At 36.8% G+C, this 11,295-nt stretch overlaps 1 pseudogene; it reads right to left on the minus strand.

The window, feature by feature from the left end:
- Positions 1 to 1,612: 1,612 nt before the first annotated feature.
- LOC100600072 lies at positions 1,613 to 2,611 on the minus strand (annotated as a pseudogene).
- Between the last annotated feature and the right edge of the window lie 8,684 nt (positions 2,612 to 11,295).

Below are 11,295 nucleotides of genomic sequence, written 5' to 3' on the forward strand. Positions count from 1 at the left end.
TTTATAGTCTTTTGGGTATATACCCAGTAATGGGATGGCTGGGTCAAATGGTATTTCCAGTTCTAGATCCCTGAGGAATTGCCACACCGAATTCCACAATGGTTGAACTAGTTTACAGTCCCACCAACAGTGTAAAAGTGTTCCTATTTCTCCACATCCTCTCCAGCACCTGTTGTTTCCTAACTTTTTAATGATGGCCATTCTAACTGGTGTGAGATGGTATCTCACTGTGGTTTTGATTTGCATTTCTCTGATGGCCAGTGATGATGAGCATTTCTTCATATGTTTTTTGGCTGCATAAATGTCTTCTTTTGAGAAGTGTCTATTCATGTCCGACAAATTCTTTTATTACGTATTTATTGGGAACATAATGATTTTACCGAATATGTTCAAATACCTCAGGTGAAGCCCAATAAACATCAACTCTGAGAAGCCTGAATTTGAAATCATGAATATGAATTTTGAACTAAGAATAGTTAAGGAAGCACAAGACATAGCAAAACAAAGGACAAATGACAAAATAAATTTAAGAACCACTTATCTGCCATAATTAAATTTATCAGTATGTGAATATAATCTGCTTAGGCTTGTTGGGTGAACTTATAAATCCTAATGAAGGATGCAATCTCAGTTAGTATTCCTGCCCATAACTGAAAACCTAGTATAGCAATTTTGTGAGGAATTTCTAGCATTTAAATTATACTTGGAATTATATGTTTGCATTTAGAACTAAGCCACTTGCTTGTGAAGACAGGAATTTGATCATAAATTATCTGTAAGGTTTATGTAAGTCTCCATACTTTATGAATGAGAAGACCAAATCGAAATGATGTGGCAGTCTGGGTTTACTTAGTTATGGTTTTATCACTTGACTTTTTTACTTCCATGCAGTGCATTGATGACTTAGTTTTCTCCTCAAATGACTAAAAATGACTTAAAGTATCCCTAATAACCATTTGTGTCAGTTGTCAGTTTATTATTTCTCGGCTCTGAATTCACATTTCAACATATGCTCTAAAGCAGAGTATTTTAAATAATTTTTCCTTTGATAAGAGCAGTAGAGGGTGCTTGAGGAATAGTGCAGTAGAGACTTCCTGTGTGAGCTGGGTGTCAGCAGGACGGGGGTGAGGATAGCTAGTAGAGCCCGCCCCAGTCACCTGCCCAGCCTTTGTTCTTCTGTGACACTGCAGCCTCTGTCTGGTGATAATCTTTCCACAGCACTCTCTGAAAACCGGAGCCCCCACAGACTGTCTGCTCTAAAGATCTCTGGCCCCACCAATTGCGGGGAATCCCTTGGATACACTTGCTTAGAGTTGTTGATACCCTACACCCTGGAGGTGGCCTTTCACTTGCCAAGGAACTCAGATCAGCTCTGGTCTGGCCAAAATTGTGAACGTTCCTGGTATCCAGTGAACTGACCCACATTTTCTCCAATAAAGTCTGAACACCTTCCAAGTTTGTCCTTCAGTACTCTCCATCAGCCCTAACATACCATACAGAGTTTCCTTACATCTTATCATTCCTTCTTTTTTCTTAAAAACAAACAAACAAACAAACAAGTTTATTGGTGACGTTAAAGAAAAAGGCTGCGGGCGGGTGGCTGGAGCCAGGGTTACGTGGGCTGCCCCTCTTGGTCTTGCGGGTGCATCTCTGAAATCAGCCGTTGCAGCTCGGCCGCGTGGCGCATGTGCATCATGATGACGCTCTCGTATTCCCTCACCGACAGCACTGAGCCCTTTGACAGTGCTGGGCGGCTGGGGCCCACGGTGCTCTGGGGCTTTCCCTCCAACCAGGAAATCTTCAGAGGGTTATCCACCAGGCCAACTTCATTTGGACAGCCAGCTCCGCAGCCTTGGCAGTCGCAAATTCCACCACAGCAGTGCCTACCTTCTTACTGGAAAGCACCAGGTTGAGAACCTATCCATACTTTTGCAAAAGCCATAGGAGGACGTCTTTGGAGAAGCCACCTTTTACCTCCCCCCGAGTCTTCTTGCACTTCCATTTTAGCTTTAGTGGGGGTTCCTTGGCCTTTAGTATTTTGTCTTTCCTCTCAACCTCTGGTCACGCTCCTGGTGTATCTGCTCCCGGATCAGCCTCTGCTGTTCCTCCAGCTGCCGGGAACCCTCTTCACTCAGACGTTTGATCTCTCGCTCTAGTGTCCTGGTGCTCAGGCTCTCCTCCAGCTCCTCCTCTTCTTCCCCCTCCCCCTCTCCCTCCCCCTCTCCCTCCCCTCTCCCTCCCCTCTCCCTCCCCCTCTCCCTCCCCCTCTCCCTCCCCCTCTCCCTCCCCCTCCGCCTGGTGCTGCCGCTGCCACTTCCAGGCCTCCAGATCAAGCTTCACTTTCTTCCTTTTCTCATCTAGTTTCTGAGTCCTCTCTGCTGCCTGCTTCTTGGCTTTCCTGACCTTGTCATACTCAGCCCTGGCTGCAGCATCGGTCAGCACCTCCAAGGCCTGAGAATGCTGGTGGAAGGGTTCAGCTGCCAGTGGAAGAGTTCAGGGTAGCAGGAGGGGGCCTTCTGCCTATATGCCTTCTCCACCTCTTTGCCACCTTCTCCTCAATGTCTAGCAGCGCGTACAGGTCCATCTGTAAGAGCTCCTTGGTCACTGCCATGGTTCTGACCTGACAGATTCGTACTCCATTTTTCTGTCCTTTCTTTCTTCTTTTTTTTTTTTTAACCATGCTTAATACTGCTTTGTATCAAACATCCCTGCTAATCTACTGTGTGATGTTTATCTCCTAAATGAACCCAGACTGCCATATTATTTTGATTTGGTCTTCTCATTCATAAAGTATGGAGATTTACATATTTCTTAAAGATAATTTATAAACAAATTCCTGTGTTCATAGGCAAGGCAAGTCATGAAAATGCATTGCAATATTTTAAAACAGCATTATTTACTTTTAGTTATGGATGGTTTTAATAGCATACAGAATGAATGTGCATTTTCAGGAAAGAAGCATTCTAATTAAAATATTGCAGATGGGTTCCTGAAATAGGAGATAATGTCTAACTTAATAGGGTTTTTTGAATATCTGTTCCATGTCACGTGTTTGTGAATTTAAAATTTCTGTTAATTTCCTGACGATTTTGACATTATGCTATATTTAAAATTGGTGGGTGGGTACAATTATACCTGACAGAAAAAAAATGAGGGAAAAAATACGTTTAAGAAAATCATTAAAAATATGTACATTTTATTGATACAGTGTAAAATAGAAACCTTACTTAACATTTTAATATTTTTCTCTCATCTTTACAAATACATTCAACAAGTTGAAAATAAGTTTCTAAGAATTGGTCTGTAATGGCCAGGCATGGTGGCTGAAGCCTGTAATCCCAGCACTCTGGGAGGTGGAGGCAGGTAGATCACCTGAGATCAGGAGTTTGAGACCAGCCTTATCAACGTGGTGAAACCCCATCTCCACTAAAAATACAAAAATTAGCCAGATGTGGTGGCAGACACCTGTAATCCGAGCTACTCAGGATGCTGAGGCAGGAGAATCGCTTGAACCTGGGAAGCTAGGTTGCAGGGAGCCGAGATCACGCCATTGCTCTCCAGCTTGGGAGACAGAGTGAGTTTGTGTCTCAAAAAAAAAAAAGAATTGATCTGTACTGCATTTACACATTTTAAAAATTGAGTATAGAAGGTTTGGGATCATGTGTATTATTCAGATTACATCAGAAGTACTAAAGATTCAAGCAAAAAATGCACTCATTTAGGAAAACCCAATTTATAGATGCTTGAGCTGAGAAATTCCAAGACAATATTATAAGGCTATTAATGATATTTGAGGCCTACAAAGTTTAGTTCTACTTGTGTTTAATGATGTGTCTTAGTAATATAATGTATTAAAAAACAGCCCTAAATATGATCTCTATATAGGGTAATCATTTTGCATCCTTTCACTTTGTGAAAACAGATGAAAGGTTTTTGGATTTTGGGTTATTTTAATTTTACTTACTTAGGGGCACACTTTACCATTGCTCTATTAAACTTCAATTTGAGGAAAATTAATTTAACCAGTCTTGTCAGAAAAAATAGGATTTGCTAGTTTTGTGAAGGGACAGTTCGCTATAGAGACCAAAAATAACTGGCACTGTGGATTTACCCCAGTGATGCTTTAGTGATCATTACAGATTGATTTGCTGTGCTCTCTTTTTATGGCCTGTTTTTCTATTTTGGCTCAGCCTAGAAAAGCTGGTGTCTGGTGAATAATATAAATGTTATTTAATATGTACACCTCATAATATCCCTAGTACTCTTAGGTTTATAAGGGGCATGCACATATATCATTTCAATTAATCCTTACAAAATAAACCATTAAGTCAATAAAAAGAGACACTTTCACAGTACAAAATTTTCAAAGACAGGGAAGTTAACATTTATCTTTCCTTCGACACATTTGGATACATTATTAAAATACAAATTTTGCATGAAATGTGTCACTTAATTTTTCCAACTCACATGATTGTTACTTTGAATCTGAATATTGCAAGCCCAAAACTTAAAAAGATGAAAAAGTTTCTGTAGATGCAGAAAATACGTACATAGCTTAACCAGGGTGCAATTCAGCCCTACTTACATCTAAGATTCATGTATTTCCACTGCACCTTAATAGCTCTTCTTCCTTCCTTCCTTCCTTCTTTCCTTCCTTCCTTCCAACGATTTATTTGGCATAAAATAAATGAAAGTGATGCACTTTGTGCTGGCCATACACCCAAGTGTAAGATTTAGTTCTTGTACTGAGAGACATGTTTCACAAACAGATTTCAAATAAATAATTATTATGCAAACTCAGGGCTTTTCAAATTGATCCAGTTATTTCCCCTTTTATTTTGTTATAGCCTCTCAATTTTGAATATTGATTTGCTCACATATGTGAACAAATTCCATCCCAATAAAGATGGAGAGCAGAAAATTTTACCTTTAGAAAACAAACTTCTAACTCCCAAACTCTCATTTTAATACTTGTTTTATATCGTTTGTTAGTTTGATGTTGTTGCTATTATTGTTATTTTGCTGCTCAGAGAACTCATGGTTAAAATTTGCCTATACGAGGGGCTTATAGTGTGTCAAATATGTCCTAATAAACTAGCAATCAAGGAGAGTTCTTTAACTCTATGAGAGTTCTTTAACTTTATGATAACAAAGCATTGTTACATTTTAAAAATTGAAATATAAAATATGTACACAAATTATAAGTGTATAACTAGATCAATTTATACAAAATTAACAATCCAATAGAATCTTCTGTAGTTTAAGATGCAAAACATTAGAAGCATTCTAAAAACCCCAGGAGAAAGGAGGTAATCATGAAGATATAGCATGAGATAGGATTCTGGTTAGTTTAAGTTGTTCTATTTCCTGATTTTTCTATAAATTACATGAGTTCACATTTTGATAATTCATTGAGGTTTATATTTTAAGTGTAATTAATTATCCTTATGTGCTACATTTCACACTAAACATATCTTTAAAAAGAACAAACCAATGTATAGTGTTAAAGATTTTCATTATGTAAAGCTTTTGTTTTGAGAAAATGTGCTTTGATATGAATTTTTGTTATTTGTCAAGAATCTTGATTTTATGCATCAAAATTTGCTAAGATATGTACTCTGCTTACTTCTTGATATCATGTAGCATTGTCAGACATCATCTTTTATCTACAAATCTACACATGTATAAAAATTTTTCATTCCATCTTATTCAAGTACATATTCTTATATGTACTTATTCAAGTATATATATATAATCTCACTTTTCTACAAATCATGGTTTAGAAATTCTATATTTTATTTGCCAAATTTTTTGTCTATTTTAAAAAGAAAAAATATATAGCTTTTTCTTTTACCACAATATTTCCTCTACTTTGCTTTATTTACATTGCATGAATTACAAATAAAAGTGTCTGCATTGACAAACATCTCCACAGCTAGACATTTCAACACAAGCTTTTTCCTTTGGTTATAACTGCAGATAGAAAACTAAATGAGTGCTACCTTCCTCAACTCTTCTGTGAAAATAATAATATTTTAGTCAGTATTTAACTCTTACTATTTGGAATAACATGCACAATGTTAACTCTTGTATATAAATTTCCTCTCCATCACCCTTATGAGATTTCACCTCTTTCTATGCCTTTATGTTCTTTTCTACTGATCCACTGTGCGTTCTTTTCTCACTGTTTTTAGTGTTCCAAATTTTCTGACTTTATTGGAGAGGTGGGAAGAGCTCGATGGATATTATTAATTTATATAAACTTTTTTTTCTTGAATTAATTTGATATGAAACATCTGGATTAGTGACTATTATTTTTATATTCATCTAAACAACTGATATGTTAAAGACAAAAGTCATTCTTACATACATAGAGAGAATAGGATACCAAGAACTCCAGACAGACCATTCAAATTTGCTTTCAATGCTAATGAATTCTATGTGCTTTCCAACGGCAAAATCTTCCCTTTACACAGGCAATTTTTAAAATCACCTTTATATGGGTTGTGCAGATATGCCAATAGACATAGAAACAAAAAATATTATTTATCCTAATAATCTTGAATTAACCATAAATTTTCTCATATGACTTTAGATATATTCAAAAATATGATAAATGTGAAAGAGATAAAAATTTAAGTTTAAGGCCTGTAAATGGTGAGAATATTGTGTCAATGACCCTTATTTGTTTTTTCCCCCTCCTTCAAAAAAAAATCTTTCTGAGACAGGGTCTTTCTTGCCTAGGCTGGAGTGCAGTGGCACAGTGTTAACCCACTGCAGCCTTGAACTCCTGGGCTCTAGCAATCCTCTCATCTAAGCCTCTTTAGTGTCTAGTACTATAGGTGCACACCAACACACCCAGCTATTTGTTCATTTATTTATTTATTTTGTGATGGAATCTCACTCTGTCACCCAGGATGAAGTGCAGTGGCATGATCTTGGCTCATTGCAACCTCCATCTCCTGGGTTCAAGCAATTCTCCTGCCTCAGCCTCCCGAGCAGCTGGGATTACAAGTGCCCCCCACCACCAGCAGCTAACTTTTTGTATTTTTAGTAGAGATGGGGTTTCACCATGTTGGCCAGGCTGGTCTTGAACTCCTGACTTCAAATGATCCACCCACCTCAGCCTCCCAAAGTGCTGAGATTACAGGCATAAGCCTCCATGCTGGACACACCCAGCTAATTTCTAAAATATTTTTGGTAGCGACCAGTTCTTACTGTTCCCCAGGTTGGCCTCAAACTCCTGGACCCAAGCCATCTTCCTGCCTCTGCCTCCCAAAGTGGTTGTATTGCAGGCGTGAGCCACTGAACCATCTGCCTATGTTTTACACCTCCCTGTTTCCATGTTCTTTGCCACTTCACTTGGATTTGCCCATTGCTTGACTCTGGGTTTGGTCATGTGATTTACTTTGACCAATTGAATGTTAGCCAATATCATGCAAATAGGAGTTTGAAATGTGTGTATATGATTGTGTTTTTCTCCTCTCTCATTCTTCTGTTAATACCACAAGGGCATACCCAGACTAGTCTACTGGAGGGTAAGAAATGTGAAGTATATCTGAGTTGCTGTAGTCATCCCAGGTGTGCACAGCCTAGATAAGCAAATAGGCTAGTTAATCCCCAGACACGTAAGTGGGCCTAGCCAAGAACAACGAAGTCACCAACTGACCCAAAGACAATTGGTGAAATGATTGAAATTGAGCATTGCTTATTTGTATCATGCTTTTTCTAGAGTTATTTAAATTTTAAGGTATGTTTTTGTGAAACCTTAATACAAATAATGATTTAATTTAAATTTAAGATTTTGAAGACGTTTATACAAAACTGCAACTGTTCTAATTAATATGCTTGCAAATTAAAAATAAATTTAAATAAAAGGCAATTTTATCACCATTGGGTAATTTAAAAATTTATACTTAATATGAACACTTCCATGTAAATTTTAACTGCAGTGTGCACTTCATGATAGCAGCAGCTGCTTACTGATGGGTTTTTAGTCCTCAGCTATTTTGAGGGCTGAACCCCAGTGGGGACTTTGTCGGTGTCAATACCTATTAATAATTGCTGACAAATAACCAACACCCCAAGAGCAAGTTTCCTGTTGATAACTTGTGAAAAACAAATATATGGTAACTTTGACATTATCTTAATTTTTTTACAATGTATATTTCATTGGATATCAAAAAAATATATCGTCTATTTCAGTAAAGTACATGTGATTTTGGCAGAGAGTATGAAGAATTTTTCTTAATGTACTTTTTTGCGGTGGTTGTTTAAATATGGCTTTTCGAGGTGAAGAAAGTGCATCTGGAAAACACTAGATAAGCTCAAGTGTGACACCAAAGTAAAGAGATTCTATTAGCAAAATAGGCTTTTTGTAGAACTTTAAAAAAATTGTATCTTTGAGTGTGTGTGTTTATTCATAGCATTTTCCTCTGCTGTTTCTTTATCAAAGGTAGGGGTGCCTAACGTAGCAATGTGAATGATCAGAATAGAAGCTTCTAGGAGATTAAACATAAAAGGACTTTTTCTACTGCTTCCCCACTCTCTACAAGATACCAGCCATAATACAGTATGGCCAAGATAGTAAATAAATCACTTTTAAAACCCCAAAACTTCTTCTTTGGAATGGTACGTCCTTATGAAATCACAGAGGAGACAGAGGAGGGTTCCGTGTAGACATAGGCTTCTTAGAATAAATGAGATTAGTTTTCTTATGAAGGGTGGCCATAACTCATAGATTTTTATTCTCTCAAGAAAATTGCATATTGTTATATTTTGGATAGTAAAATAAAAGTTGAATTCTCTCTCCACTTAGAATATAAAAAGTTGCCATTGACCGTCACTTTCACTCAAACAAAAAAAAGTATATAAGCAAAAAAGTATATGTGTGTGTTGGCTGTGGGTTTGTCATATATGGCTTTTATTACATTAAGATATGTCCCTTGTATGCCGATTTTGTTGAAAATTTTAATCATAAAGTGTTGCTGGATTTTGTCCAATGCTTTTTCTGCGTATGTTGACACGATCATGTGATTTTTGTTTTAACTTCTGTTTACATGGTATATCACAGTTATTGAGTTGCATATGTTAAACCATCCCTGCACTCCTGGTATGAACCACACACTTGATCATGGTGGATTATCTTTTTTATATGTTGTTTGATTCAGTTAGCTAGTATTTTGTTAAGGATTTTAGCATCTATGTTCATCAAGGATATTGGTCCGTAGTGGTTTTTTCTGGTTATGTCCTTTCTTGGTTTTGGTATTAGGGTCATGCTGGCTTCATAGAATGAATTAGGGAGTGTTCCTTCTTTCTCTAACTTGTGTAATGATGTCAAAAGTGTTGATGCCAATTCTTCTGTGAATGTCAGGTAGAATTCTGCTGTGAATCCATCTAGTCCTGGACTTTTTTGTGCTGGTAATTTTTAAATTACCATTTCAATCTCACTGCTTGTTATTGGTCTGTCCAGGGTATCTAATTCTTCCTGATTTAAGCTAGGAGGATTGTATTTTTCCAGAAATTTATCTATCTCTTCTAGATTTTCTAGTTTATGTGTGTAAAGGTGTTCATAGTAGTCTTAAGTGATCTTTTGTATTTCAATGGTGTCAGTTGTAATATCTCCTGTTTCATTTCTTAGTGAGGTTATTTGGATTTTCACACTCCTTTTCTTGGTTAATCTTGCTAATGGTCTGTCAATTTCATTCATCTTTTCAAAGAACTAGCTTTTTGTTTCATTTATCTGTTGTATTGTTCTTGTTGTTTCAATTTCATTTAGTTCTGCTTGATCTTGGTTACTTTCTTTCTTCTGCTGGGTTTGGGTTTGGTTTGTTCTTGTTTCTCTAGTTCTTTGAGGTGTGACCTTAGATTGTCTATTTGCAATCTTTCAGACTTTTCGATGTAGGCATTTAGGGCTATGAACTTTCCTGTTAGCACTGCCTTTGCTGTATCCCAGAGGTCATTATTGTCATTATTGTCATTCAGTTCAAATAATTTTTTAAATTCCATCTTCATTTTGTTTTTAACCCAATGCTCATTCAGGAGCAGCTTATTTAATTTCCATACATTTGCATGGTTTTTAAGGTTCCCTCTGGAGTTGATTTCCAGTTTTATTCCACTGTGGTCTGAGAAAGTGCTTGATATAATTTCAATTTTCTTAAACTTATTGAGGCTTGTTTTATGGCTTATCATATGGTCTATCTTTGAGAAAGTTTCATTCACTGTTGAATAGAATGTGTATTCTGTGGTTGTTGGATTAAATGTTCATATGTATTGTTAAGTCCATTTGTCCCAAGGTATAGTTTAAATCCATTGTTTCTTTGTTGAATTTCTTGATGACCTGTCTAGTGCTGTCAGTGGAGTATTGAAGTCCCCCACTATTATTATGTTGCTGTCCATCTCATCTCTTAGATTTATTAGTAATTGTTTTACGAATTTGGGAGTGGCAGTGTTAGGTGCATATATGTTTAGGACTGTGATATTTTCCTGTTGGATAAGGCTTTTTACCATTATATATGTCTCTTTTTGTCTCTTTTAACTGATGTTGCTTTAAAGTTTGTTTTGCCTGATATAAGAATAGCTACCCCTGCTCACTTTTGGTGTCCATTTGCATGAAATGTCTTTTTCCACCCCTTTATTTTATGTGTGTCCTTACATGTTAGGTGAGTTTCCTGAAGGCAGCAGATAGTTGGTTGTCGAGTTCTTATCCATTCTGCAGTTCTGTATCTTTTAAGTGGAGCATTTAGGCCATTTACACTCAACGTTAGCATTGAAATGTGAGGTACCATTGCTTTCATCTTACTCTTTGTTGGCTGTGTATTTTGTGTTTTGTTTTGTTTTGTTTTGTTTTTTGTTTTTTAACTTGTATTTTTGTTTTATAAGTCTTGTGTGATATATGCTTTAAAGAAGTTCTGTTTTGATATGTTTCTAGGATCCATTTCAAGATTTAGAGCTCCTTTTAGCAGTTCTTATAGTGGTGGCTTGGTAATGGTGAATTCTCTCAGCCTTTGCTTGTCTGAAAATGACCGTATTTTTTCATCATATTTGATGCTTAGTTTTCCTGGATACAAAATTATTGGCTGATAAGTGTTTCATTTGAGGAGGCTGAAGATAGGTCCCCAATCCTTTCTAGTTTGTAGGGTTTGTGCTGAGAAATCTGCTGTTAATCTGATAGGTTTTCCTTTATAGGTTACCTGGTGCTTCTGTCTCACAGCTCTTAAGATTCTTTCCTTCATCTTAACTTTGGGTAACCTGACGACAACGTGCCTAGGAGAAGACCTTTTTGCAAAGAATTCC

The sequence above is a fragment of the Nomascus leucogenys genome, chromosome 22a (assembly GCF_006542625.1).
Source record: "Nomascus leucogenys isolate Asia chromosome 22a, Asia_NLE_v1, whole genome shotgun sequence".
NCBI lineage: Eukaryota > Metazoa > Chordata > Mammalia > Primates > Hylobatidae > Nomascus > Nomascus leucogenys.